The sequence below is a fragment of the Achroia grisella genome, unplaced genomic scaffold (genome assembly GCF_030625045.1).
Source record: "Achroia grisella isolate CSIRO2021 unplaced genomic scaffold, CSIRO_AGI_Agris_v1 utg1847, whole genome shotgun sequence".
NCBI lineage: Eukaryota > Metazoa > Arthropoda > Insecta > Lepidoptera > Pyralidae > Achroia > Achroia grisella.
Window position 1 is genome coordinate 1,264,901 of NW_026712687.1, and position 10,984 is coordinate 1,275,884.

At 34.3% G+C, this 10,984-nt stretch overlaps 1 protein-coding gene across 1 annotated transcript in view; it reads right to left on the minus strand.

Moving 5' to 3' along the window:
• Window positions 1-9,903, minus strand: part of LOC131841548 (matrix-remodeling-associated protein 5-like) — a 439,379-nt gene extending 429,476 nt beyond the window's left edge. The window contains exon 1 of the mRNA XM_059189865.1: window positions 9,637-9,903. The gene's annotated coding sequence lies outside the window, so the exon portion shown is untranslated. The remainder of the gene's footprint in view (window positions 1-9,636) is intronic.
• Between the last annotated feature and the right edge of the window lie 1,081 nt (window positions 9,904-10,984).

A 10,984-nucleotide genomic window follows, 5' to 3' on the forward strand; every position in this document is an offset into this window, starting at 1 on the left:
AACCCGCGACCATCGGTCGTAAAGCGGTGTGCTAGACCGCTAGACCACCGAGGTCGTCAATCGTCATCATAATCATATACATAAAGATCGTCGTGAAATAAACAACTGTATTAAGACAAGAGATAAAGACAAATTTGCTGTTCGTAAGTATCGTTTAGAAAAAGTCAATGGCTTTGTCAATGGGAATGAGTATAAAAATTTACAATAACATACCCCATAGGATATACTGGAATTACCTTTAAATAAATTCATCTGTTAAATCATATTTACTTAGCAAAGCCACTACACACTAAACGATTGCTTGAATGATAAATGTGCATGGTAATGGTTCATGCACTGGATTTTCATCAATGTTAGACATAGACACATACATAAATAATATATTAAAAAAAAAGAAATTCAGTTGAGATTCTTGCCAGTTCTTCTCAATTGAATCTGTATACTAAACTGGTCTGGTACAGGGAAAAAGTAATATGTAAATGATCGGCTAAATGTCGTACATAATATAAAAAATATTGATGATATGAAATGTAAAATGAGAAAACTCTTTATAGTCCCTCTCATTGAAAGAAAATAACTATTATACAAATTAATATGTATTCCAAGTATAAAAAACAATACTGAGGTAACAATTTTTCATTTAATTTGATTAATATCGCTTCAACAAAAACAACAAACAGCGTATATCGGTAGCGCAGTCTGGAGTATTATCCATTAAAAAAACACTTTAACCCATGTATCGACTTTCAGAAGGTACATAATCGAAATCCTTCTGAATATTGTAAATGTTAAAGTGAGTTTGTTTGTCACGCTTTCACGCCTTACCGTGTTAATCAATCTTGGAATTTGGCATAAGCGTAGCATTTGATATAAGGACATGAGTTACTTTTTATCTCGATCAATCAATAATGTAAACGGAGTTATAGAAATAAGCATGTTTACGTGTAAGTAGCTAAAGATTTTAAAATGGTAAATAATTTCAAAATTACTGATAAAATGAAAGTCAAGTTAGTTAGCCCATCGTGAGAAATTCACCAAGAATTTATCACGATAGTGTCTACGGAAACGGCGTGGAGGTCAGACTGATTTGGTACATGGCAAGCGACAGGGGTATAGTAAAGTGGACTATATTATTAACAATCCACTTTTCCCATTACTCCACATTAAAAAGACGACTACTTACATTATAGAAATTAATAAAATTATTCTAGAATTAAAAATACATACAAAAAATATAGAAGCAATTAGTACATTGCTGGTTATGGGGCCCAAATCAGCAGCCCACGTTACTAACCATGCTTTACCTGTACGTCACTTATTACTCACGAGGTAGACAGGTCACTTTGAACTTGACATGACGCCTATTAGTAAGATATTAAAACCTGTATGTAAATGTATGGGTGCATCTATTTATGTTGACGTATCTAATCTGCTTAAACCAACAAGCATAAATATGTGGTACAGATAAGCTGGTCCCAGTAATTGATAATACTTAGAAATATCCTTATAAGTTTCCTTTTTAAACTAACATTCTTGTGGGAACTAGAGAACTCGTTAAAATATTTTAAAGATCTTTATTTATCTTTACATAGTATAAAGTAAGTCGTTCTCGCTGTCTGTACGCTTAATCTTTTAAAGTAAATAACGGATGTTAATACATCATCATCATCAGCCCACTCCCAAGGGCTCTCCCAAGGCACGATCTATATCCAGTTCTTACCGGCAACCCGACATGACTTCGCTCCACCTAGCTGCTGGACGTCCTACGTCAACTTTACCAATTCGCGGTCTTCGCTCTAGAACACGTCTACTCCAGCGAGCATCAGTTCTGCAGATACCAGCCCACGGCCACTTCAACTTGCAAATTCGTAGAGCTACGTACTTTACCTTAGTAAGATGTGAATACAGTTTACAGCAATAAATTCGATAGGAAGGTTTATACCTATAATCCATACATATTATAGTATAGAAAAGCCGAGAATCAAAGATTGGTAATACATTAAACACAACACAATAAATAAAACAACTGTTGTCGTATTAAAAATTTATACATAATTATTTTACAATTAATTAGTATTCGGGGAGTTCTTTCCTGCTTTCATTAACATGGCTTCTTTCATTATGTTGGCTCATATTTAACAACATTGTTTAAATATTACGCCACTATTTGTGTTAAGATTTAAATATAAAGGATAAAGAAGGAAAACTGTGACTATTCAAAAGTGCTTAAATTAGGTTTATTTGAATAAAGGATTCTCTATTCTATTCTAATATTATTTTAGTTATAAAATATACAAATGAAATTAATTAGACAGTTGCCTAGCTACAATTTTACCGAAAATTCAAGTTTTCGAAATTAGACTTTAAAGATAAAACTTTAAAGAGGTATTTCCATAGTTAGTAATTTTTCCGTTAATACATTATGGTACTAAAAATATAGATAAAGGAAAATATAATTTTACACAACTTATTATATATATATATATGTATAACTTACATTATATTCAAACAATAATTTTAATATTATAATTCTAGTCCAGGACAACAGTACAGAAATAGGATAAATATATGTTTTTTTTAAATCAACTTCAATTTTGTGTTATGTTTGTTAACTCGATCACCTTAAAAGGAATGTATTGTTTTAAACATTTACTTAGCCCCTCACAGCGATCACACAAGTTGACGGGTTTTGATGAATGAAGGGATGCCTCATTCATCAAAATCCGTCAGGCCCTTTGCTGGGAGATAACATGATTCGTTGTTATATCGCAAGCGTCTACGGTAGAACGTTACGTGAAAATCAAAATGGCGGACATGAAATGAAAAATATAGAAAAATATAATAATATTAGAAGGATCTTAGTTTAGTTAGTTTAGTTTTGTATCTTAGTACACACATATAGGGTTCATTACAAGTAGTATACATTATTGAACATTTAAAGAAATGCAATAAAATATGGGTAAACCTATTTGTGTGCTACAGCAATACAAAAAAAAATGGTACATAGCTCAGTGTGAAGAATCACTCAAGGAGAAAAACACTGATATTCAGTTACATCCACGAAATCGAAGATACTCGTGCTATTTTAAAAAATAAAATAGTTTTTCTTTCAGATAGTATTTATCAATTTGATAAATCATTTTAAGAACATTAATATTTTTATAAACGTTTTGAAATCAAATATAAATTAAAGTCTTTCAAAATTATAGGTATATAAAGAAATTGCTTTAAGCCTTAATAATTTTTATTATACCACGAAATTTGCAATCTCATATTTTTAATTGAATATAAAACTTATTGATAAATGAGAAATTTCTCGAATAGACACTCCAGTATAGTTAATCGGGTCTTAATACAAATATTTAGACTGGGAAAATGGCTTCAAGTTATCTGCAGATATCCAGAGAACTAAGTTTGGTAGTATCGATCAATAATTGCACGGATAACGTGAGAGCTGTGTCAAGATCTTTCGGTGGATAATCTAGTGACGGTAGTTGAATTAAACTGCTGACACTTACCGACATTGACAAAGCTGTACTTTAATCAGTTCGTGACCACGTCTAATGCAACCTAGTCGAAACGGGGCGAAAGGAGATTGTTAGTAATGTGGACTGAAGATCTCATTGCCAGCAATATATCTTGTCTTCTTGGCTGACCTCCATGCGGTTCCCTCTTGAAATCATCGTGATAAATTTCTGGTTTGTCACGATGTGCTAACTGACCTGACCTCATGTTAATCTTATCATCCTCCTCCGGTGCTTCGCCAACATGAACTGTTAGCGCAGACAGATGCGCCATTCCATTATCACCCATTAAAAAAAATAGTAACTAGACGGTCTCGTGGTAAGTGGTGATCGCGTATACACATGAACATTACGTCATCATTTCTCGCCACTTATGCGTTGCCATTTCGAAGGGCTAAAATGTTATTCTTCCATAAATTTTATTTTATTTTCTAACCTTATAAAAAAAACCTTACAAACTATAATAGATGGCTTCAATATTATAGGTAATAAATACTAAGGTACCCACGTAGGCAGCTTTGAGATCCGGCCCATCGAAGACAAACTCACTGAGACAACTTGAGATTGTATGGCCCCGTAATCAGAACAGAAGAGAGTCATATGACTAAAAAAGTCCTGAACTTAATACCGACCCAAAGAGACGAGGAAGATCCCTACTAACTTGGCAGTCCGCTATTAATAAAGACATAAAAAAACGAAAATAACCGACTTGGAGACCCAGGAAGCCTGGCGAAGAAGGACTAGGAAAGCCGACCCCAAATGAAATGGGAAAAGGCCAGGCAGAGAGAGATACTAAGGTACCTACGCAGACCTCTTTTTACAAAGTCTTCCTATGGAAATATACGATCATATCAATAGCTATTTTGTTCTATCTCTTTTTATTTTCTTTTAATAAACTCGGAAAATAGTGTTGCCATTATTTCAAGTTTTCAAGTTACGCCCAAGCCTGTTTGCAGAAATTACACTGTACAGTAAAACGACCTGCTATATAAACTACAGTTTACCACTGTTTATTCCTCGCGGGAGTCGTCGGCTTGTTTGTCATTCCCGTTAATAAAAAAACACGGCTATTTTTAGCGTGCGGGCAGCCATAGATAAAAATATACATAATGCTAGCGGATTATATGAAACCTGCTATCTTCCATTTCCGTGAGAATATAGGTACTGCTACATTTCTTAGTAACCACAAAGATTTCCGCCCACTTTAAATAAGGAAGCTTGGGTAAAAATTCAAATTACATTCTGATTGTGTTGTTATTCCTATTTTTGTATGTTTATATTTTGGTTTATAGCCGATTACGGAACGCAGTAAAGAAAGGTGTACATGTCTGTCTGTGGCATCGTAACTCTTAAAGGAATGAACAGATTCTGATGAGGTTTTTTGTTTGATGAGATGTTAACGTGACAGCTTTATTTTTAGTTTTTTAAGACTACTCTAATACTGTTGGCCGCAGACGATATGGGGGGAGTGAAGTTGGCACTCAAACCCGCTGAAAAACTTATGGAGCGGCTGAAGGTCAACTACTGACTGACGGATACTTTAATCTGAGGGCATCACATGGTTTCTGAACCTCGACTCCATTTCGATCCCCGTTTGAATTAATCGGGAGATCGATCGTCGTACGACTAGTATAATTATGGAAATGTCCTTAGACTTACTTCATAGAATCATTTCTATAAGTAAGTAGTAAGTTCTCCAACCAGATCTCCCATGTACTAAAGGCTAAAAATCTCGTATTTGTACGGCATCCCAGTAAATAATACACAATGGCATCTTATTTTAGGGTGGCAACCCTATTTTGCGTACATAAAGCAGGCTGGACGCTCGCCGGCTTTGCATAGCTACCTCAACTGCTGTTTTATCTTTATTATATTTTAATTCGCAAACATTTTCTTGATACCTTGCGGTGGATTCATTCTTGTATAAGTATGAAATATTTTTAGTATTTTCGCGTTTGCTTAAGGTTTCATTTATCTCACTAGTTGGGTCCTGATGTCGAACAATAGGATATACATATGGTCTATCTTTTTTTTTAATAACTGAGAATTAATGAGAGTCCTTGATTTCAATCAATCGCTTTATTTTATACAAGGATGGCATATAATAAATTTAACTATATCTCTATATTCTGCACATGAGTAACCGTGCTTTTTTAAATGTTTAACAGTAACTTTTTCGATCGCTAAAAACAACAATAGGCACATAATATGTGTTTAATTAATTTCAGAATTAATTAATTAATTAATTATCGTCGCTACTAATGTTACCTGATCGCCGTCAGCCACTTCAAAATTTCCAAAGTAAAGTTCTCATACTTTATAAACAATATGTAGTAGACATCCGATAACTTCGACCTAGTTGTAATTAAAATTGTAATTAAATTCTACTTCGTTACTTTGATTAGTATTAAACTAAGAATACAACGCTATTTAGTAACACAGACGAAATTCTTAACATTATTTTATGAATTTAGACCTCGGTGGTCTAGCTAGCTAGCACACCGCCTTAATTCCGATGGTAGCGGGTTGGATTCCTCGTACAGCACAAATATTTGTATTGTGCCGTACGAGGAATTTGTATTCATGAGTATGGTTGTTTACACCGATCTGATTGTTTCTATGTATGTCTATACAAAAAAATATCTATTTGAGTATAACAGTTTCAGTATAACCGTAGCTCTGCTTACCGTGGAACTAGATGGCACGGTGTTAATTATCCAGGGTTATTTATTTAAATTTATTTGAATAACGATTTCTATTTCAAAATCATCAAAATCTGTACAAAATAGGTAACCTAGCGTAAACTCAATGTTGGACCATCCATCATTTTGAGAAGTAAGTTAAAAATCTGTCACATTTATACAACGAAGTTACCAACCGAATGTAACCCTAATCTCGCCTAATTCGGGCCCAACAGACCGCGCTAAAGAATTCTTCATTTACGCGACACACGCGCCTCACACTTTTTTATCTGCAAAGTCAACCCGAAAACAAAAGGTGTCGACAGGACATAAGCCCATAAAAACGTCGGTAGCGCCTTAGGTGACCATTTTTCATGCGAACTCGTGTGTTTGTAGTGATAAAATTTTTTGGGACATTCCGTCCCTTTGGGGTTCACAGCGCGGATTGATTTTATGGGATTCCATCGATTAGAAAAGGTTAGGCAGCTAAATTTATAGTACTATACTAGTAATCGACGAGTATTTGCTTATTTATTTATTTTCAATTCAATACAGACTTAACTATTACCTGAAATTTTGTCTACGCAGACTTTCAACCCCTATTTCACCCCGTTCTACATTATATATTATCTCCATCCATATCTATATAATATCATTACGAACCATTCAGCCGTTTAGTAGTGAAAACAGATAGACAGATAGAGTTTTTCTTACTTATAACATTAAGTATGGATATTATAAACTGAAGAGTTTGTTTGGTTGAACGCCAGATTCTCAATCTCAAGAATCTCAGAAACTTATCGTCCTAATTGAAAAAATCTTATTCTGCTGTTGGATAGTCCATTTTTAGAGAAAGGCTATATATAATAAGCTATATATATATATAAAACGTCACGCTACGATCACTAGGAGAGGAGTATCAATGCAAAATGTTGAGTTTTTTTCGGATTACTCTAATGTTGTTGGCTGCTGGCCTTTACAGTTTCACCGGACGATAGGGGGCGAGTACAGATGGCACTCCAAATCCGCAGAAGTACTTACGGAGCGGCTAAAAGCGAACTTCCCGCCTGACGGATACGACTTTAGTCTGTGGGCACCGCTAGGGGTTCGAACCTCAGCGCAGGCCATCGTAATTTCTATCCCCGTTTGAATTGGACAGGGAATCAATCGAAGTGGATAGACGTTGATGCTACCTGCGCATAGTTAGTTATTAATATTATTAATTTGGTCTTAACACGAATATTTTATGATAGATAATAATAAAGAACTCTTTATGAGTACACAGAAGAAATATAATAAGAAAAACATTAATTACAAAAAGCGGTCTTATAGCGAATAAGCAATTTCTTACAGACAACCTGGAAGAGAGGACTTATGTACATAGAAAAGGTAGATGGCACACACATGACAATATATATATTAAACAAATAAATAGACACATAAATTATGTATAAATATACTAGCTGAGCCCGCAAACGTTGTTTTGCCGTATAAATTAAAATCGTTATTTAAAAATAAAGGTAGATAGAAGGGTGAAAATATAGGGTTACATGTATTTTTAATACCACATAAAAAATAAGATTTAGTAAAATTTTTTTTAAAATGTTAAGGGTGGACAACTCTTATCACTTAGGGATGTGAAAAATAGATAGTAGCCGATTCTCAGACCTACTGAATAGGCATATAATTTCATAAAAATCGGTCAAGCCGTTTTTACCATACTCGATAACTAATATTGTGAGACGAGAGTTTTATATATAAGATAAACGTACATATACAAATGTATGCATATATGTAAATAAAATAAGTAGATATTTAACACTTCACTCGACGTTTTGCTTATGTATATGTGTATATTATGTGCATTATAACGGCCTGAGCTGAGGTTCGAACCAGCGGCGCCTTCAGACTAAAGTCGTATCCGTCAGGCGGGAGTTGGCCGCTCCATAAGTCCTTCCGCGGGTTTGGAGTACCATCTGCACTCGCCTCTATCGTCCGGTGAAGCTGTAAAGGCCAGCTGCGGCCAACATTAGAGTAGTCCGAAAAAAATAGTTTTAAAAATATTCTTTTACGCCCATAAAGGTAGATAGATAGACAGACAAGTAGGTATATGCGTAACGATATTAAACAACAAGCCGAGAACCTTCCTTAATACCTAAACCTACCTCCATTTATTTCCCGTATCCGTATCCTAATCTTGAAACACACTTAACGGATTTTGATGCGGTTTTTCCCATTAGAGCATATCTGATTTATTAATAAGGGGGTTGCCTTGGCATTAATTGAACGTAATGGCGGTAAATAAATTAGTCATTCTTAATTTTTATAACTTTTATACCTATGTGATATATATATATAGAGGGTTGGTTAGAGTAGCCAAACGTCCTGTTTTCTCCTAGGTCATGTCCTACTTTTTGTAGTATCCTAGAACGTCCTCAATAGTTTTTAAGAATCGTCCTGGGTTTTGAATCATAAAATTCGCGCGCTTCTTTTAATGTCTTAGTTTGTAAAACATATAATTTTATTAAAATACTTTTCTTAAATACACATATGATTATTTTAATTACTTGAATTTCAATTATCTATTTTCACTACATTTTAATTTAACTATGCGTCCAGTTTTTAAACTGATTTGTCCTGGATAATCCAACTTCAAATCTTGTTTTTTAAATTTGGATTTGGCAACCCTAAAATAGGTAAATACAAAATGTTTAATAGAAATGGCTATATCAAGTCTATTCTCTATGCCCATTGGCCTATTCTATTTTAGACCGTTTAGATAACCCTGTAACAGCATCAGGTTGACCTGGAAACCATCTTGATTAATTCCAGATGAATTCGCCGCTATTGACTAGCTGACCTGACTTATCCTCACCCTATTATCCTCCACTGGTGCCCCACCATCCCCTCAGCGTAGATAGGAGCACCATCCCACCATCGTCAATTAAAAATTATACAAAATATTTCTTTTTGACTTAACATAAAATGGTAAAGATTTTAGTATACGTAGGTAATTGTACCTAAGATAACAGGAAGACTTAAAAGAACTCATCAAAATTGCATTGATTAATAAAGTAAAAAATATACATAATTCCATGATTAATTAATAAGGAAAATATTACTTCTAAGATAGGTAATGAGATAGGTACTAAGATAGGTCAGGGCAGTCCAGCATCCTAGGAAAACTAGATTTCAGATCATAAAGACCAAGTCGTTTGTCTAGTTCTAATTAACACGCTCTCACACACCACAGGCACAAAAAATTGTAACCATAGTTTACGCAGCTTTCATTCAATAATATAGATATGTAGGTATCCTAGATATTCAACAGAGACCTGAGATAATAGTGTAGTATTTGAGTATTGACGGCGATTATTAATAATTATTACAATAGTCCTATAAATGTAAATAAACATTACTGACAAACCAACCTGTTACAACTCGCCTGTCTATTCCAATTCAAGATAGATGCACTAATCCAGTTTTAACACAAACCACATTTCCACTAAATTCTAAAACCACTGTTCACTGTCACAATAAAATCTCTAATCACACATTGTAAAATCCTAATGAAATCAATGTATCGTGTTTTACAAAACACCGAATTCAAGACGTTACTATCGTCTGGACAACATCACTGGTTTTACGATCGAACGTGATTCGTTTTGAATTAGAAGCGGATACGTAGTACAACTAACACCCACGAGCGATAAGGCCCGACTGCCGCGAATGACGGCGAATGTGGTTGGCTGACACCAGACGCGGCGCCAACCGAAAGCTCGAACCAAAGATAAAATAGTGCTTTCAGTTATCGATATTTTTTTAATAGTTTTTTTCTATTAAACCAATTTTTCCTTCTCGTTTTATTTAGGACAACGATAGTTTGCTATTGCACGTGTCACTGCGTTTTTGCCATGAAATACACCTAGGGTACAGTTTTTTACATAATAAACAGTCCTGGTAAGAGAATTGAATTTCGCGGGATTGGCCCTGTACCTATATTATATTTAATATAATGTATAACATATATTAAGCTTATTTGTGTGCCTAATTTAATTGAACTATTCAATCGTTGTATTATATACAGGAATGGGTAACTAAAAATATTCTGAAATTTATTTCATTTAGAAAAATACCTTTTCACGGCTTAATATTGGTAATATTATTAATAACCAAATTAAATTATAACAAAATTAGGGCTGTCAATAACAAAAATAATCACCACAGTCCTTTAAAAATAGTCAGAGATTCTCCGATTTGCTTACAGGAATATACGCTTGTGCTAAGAACTTAATACATAAAGTGTGTTGATTAGTATAAATCAAATTCCATTTCAGCGATAACCAAGGCAAGGTGTCGGCAACTATTTGGATTGCTGCCGGTTTAATTTCCTCCCTGCCGGCAATGCTGGGAGTCAATTTAACGAATCGGAAAGCGGGTATTCTGTATTTTTGTAATTAGAGGCTGGATTCTCAGTACTGCGCTGTTTGATTGTACTGGCTTTAGATGTAAGCGTCGACTCTGTTGTGTTCTCATCTCGTACATGTTTTTATTAGCGTCAGCTTGTAATGGATTTTGAGTTAGGCAAAGCGAGCTGTTTCATGTTATTTCCATTAAAAAATGACCCGGTAGGTTATTATTATCGCCGACCATTTTAGATTTGTTTATATTATTCAATATTAGTTGATCTCTTTATAGATGCATATAATGAAATCAATGTAGTTATACCATATGAAGTAATAGGATTAATTCAAGAAATTGAGTCAATTCATGACAAAA